This window comes from Diplotaxodon limnothrissa, linkage group LG17 (genome assembly GCF_057381915.1).
Source record: "Diplotaxodon limnothrissa isolate DT_005_m linkage group LG17, D_limnothrissa_male_GT1.1, whole genome shotgun sequence".
NCBI lineage: Eukaryota > Metazoa > Chordata > Actinopteri > Cichliformes > Cichlidae > Diplotaxodon > Diplotaxodon limnothrissa.
In genome coordinates, this window is record NC_140612.1 from 102,789 (window position 1) to 105,288 (window position 2,500).

Sequence of the window (2,500 nt, forward strand, 5' to 3'; positions counted from 1 at the left end):
ATGCCCGATGTGAGTAGCAGCAGGGCCAGCGCGCCCAGGAGCACATCTTTTTCGACCGTAAAGGGAGACAGGAGGCCGACTCACTGCCTCGGCTAAATGGAGAGGGAATTTCAGCAGGGCCAGGGCACAGGCATGGACCTTTTTCAGCTGCAAGGGAGGGAAGAGCAAGGTGCGATGTAGGTCCCCGGGGCCTGTTGTCGTACCATAGGCACGAGTGGTGTGTGTGTGTGGCAAAGAGTTTCTGCGCAGTGTACCAGGGGCACGGGGAAAGGTTGTTGTACCATAGGCACGAGGAAAGTTGTCGTACCATAGGCACGAGAAAAGTTGTCGTACCATAGGCACGAGTGGTGTGTGTGTGTGGCAAAGTGCTACTGAGCGGTGTACCAGGGGCACGGCGAAAAGTTGTTGTACCATAGGCACGAGAAAAGTTGTCGTACCATAGGCACGAGAAAAGCTGTCGTGCCAGGGGCACGGGGAAAGGTTGTTGTACCATAGGCACGAGGAAAGTTGTCGTACCATAGGCACGAGAAAAGTTGTCGTACCATAGGCACGAGTGGTGTGTGTGTGTGGCAAAGTGCTACTGAGCGGTGTACCAGGGGCACGGCGAAAAGTTGTTGTACCATAGGCACGAGAAAAGTTGTCGTACCATAGGCACGAGAAAAGCTGTCGTACCAGGGGCACGGAGGAAAGTTGTCGTACCATAGGCACGAGGAGTGTGTGTGTGGCAAAGTGCTACTGAGCGGTGTACCAGGGGCACGGCGAAAAGTTGTTGTACCATAGGCACGAGGAAAGTTGTCGTACCATAGGCACGAGAAAAGTTGTCGTACCATAGGCACGAGGAGTGTGTGTGTGGCAAAGTGCTACTGAGCGGTGTACCAGGGGCACGGCGAAAAGTTGTTGTACCATAGGCACGAGAAAAGCTGTCGTACCAGGGGCACGAGAAAAGCTGTCGTACCAGGGGCACGGAGGAAAGTTGTTGTACCATAGGCACGAGAAAAGTTGTCGTACCATAGGCACGAGGAGAGTTTGTGTGGCAAAGTGCTACTGAGCGGTGTACCAGGGGCACGGCGAAAAGTTGTTGTACCATAGGCACGAGAAAAGTTGTTGTACCATAGGCACGAGAAAAGCTGTCGTACCAGGGGCACGAGAAAAGCTGTCGTACCAGGGGCACGAGAAAAGTTGTTGTACCATAGGCACGAGAAAAGTTGTCGTACCATAGGCACAAGCAGTGCGTGCGTGCGTGCGTGCGTGCGTGCGTGCGTGTGTGTGTGCGGCAGTTCTTCTGCGCAGTGTACCAGGGGCACATTTCAATGTGCTTTCTGGAGTACCAGGGGCACGAGGATTTTGCCAGTGGTGTTCTGCTTTGTTAGTGGGAGGGGGCTTAAGTGTGGGTCCCCGGGGCCTGCTGGAGGTCCAGGTCCATGCTAGATACGTGGTACAGGGTAACTGCAGGAGGGGGGGGGGGGGGGGGGTAATGTGGGTTCACGGGGCCTGCTGGAGGTCAAGGTCCATGCTGGATATGCGCTGGAGCGTAACTGCAAGAAAGGAAAGCTAGTGGGGGAGTAGAGCAGGGGAGTATGTGGGTCCCCAGGGCCTGCTGGAGGTCCAGGTCCATGCTAGATATGTGGCACAGGGTAACTGCAGGGGGGGGGTAATGTGGGTCCACGGGGCCTGCTGGAGGTCCAGGTCCATGCTAGATATGTGGCACAGGGTAACTGCAGGGGGGGGGGGGGGGGGGGGGGGGTATTGTGGGTCCACGGGGCCTGCTGGAAGTCAAGGTCCATGCTAGACATGTGGTACAGGGTAACTGCAGGGGGAAGGGGGGGGGGGGGTAATGTGGGTCCCCGGGGCCTGCTGGAGGTCAAGGTCCATGCTAGATATGTGGTACAGGGTAACTGCAGGGGGGGGGGGGTAATGTGGGTCCCCGGGGCCTGCTGGAAGTCAAGGTCCATGCTAGACATGTGGTACAGGGTAACTGCAGGGGGAAGGGGGGGGGGGGGGTAATGTGGGTCCCCGGGGCCTGCTGGAGGTCAAGGTCCGTGCTAGATATGTGGTACGGGGTAACTGCGGGGGGGGGGGGGGGATCTAATGGGGGACTAGATCAGGTGAGGATGTAATGGCCAGTTCGACAGCAGCACATCTTTTTCGACCGTAAGGGAGAGAGGAGGCCGACTCTCTGCCTCGGCCAAATGGAGAGAGATTTTCAGCAGGGCCAGTGCGCCAGGAGCACATCTTTTTCAACCGTGAGGGAGAGTGGAGGCCGACTCACCACCTCGGCCAGGGCCTTTTTTTCTCCCCTCTCCAGTTGAGCAGTCTAAGGGTAATGAGTAGCAAAGGTGCCCTCCGTCATTTATGGGAGACGGGTGTCTGAAGATGCGCAAGTCAGCAGACACCCTCGGCAACGCTCGGACGGCACTGGGACGGCGCGAGAGAGCGAGTTGCTGCCACAGCAGCCTCCTCTTCCGGCCCACCTGCCTGCCAGCCTTCCCTCCCACCCCGA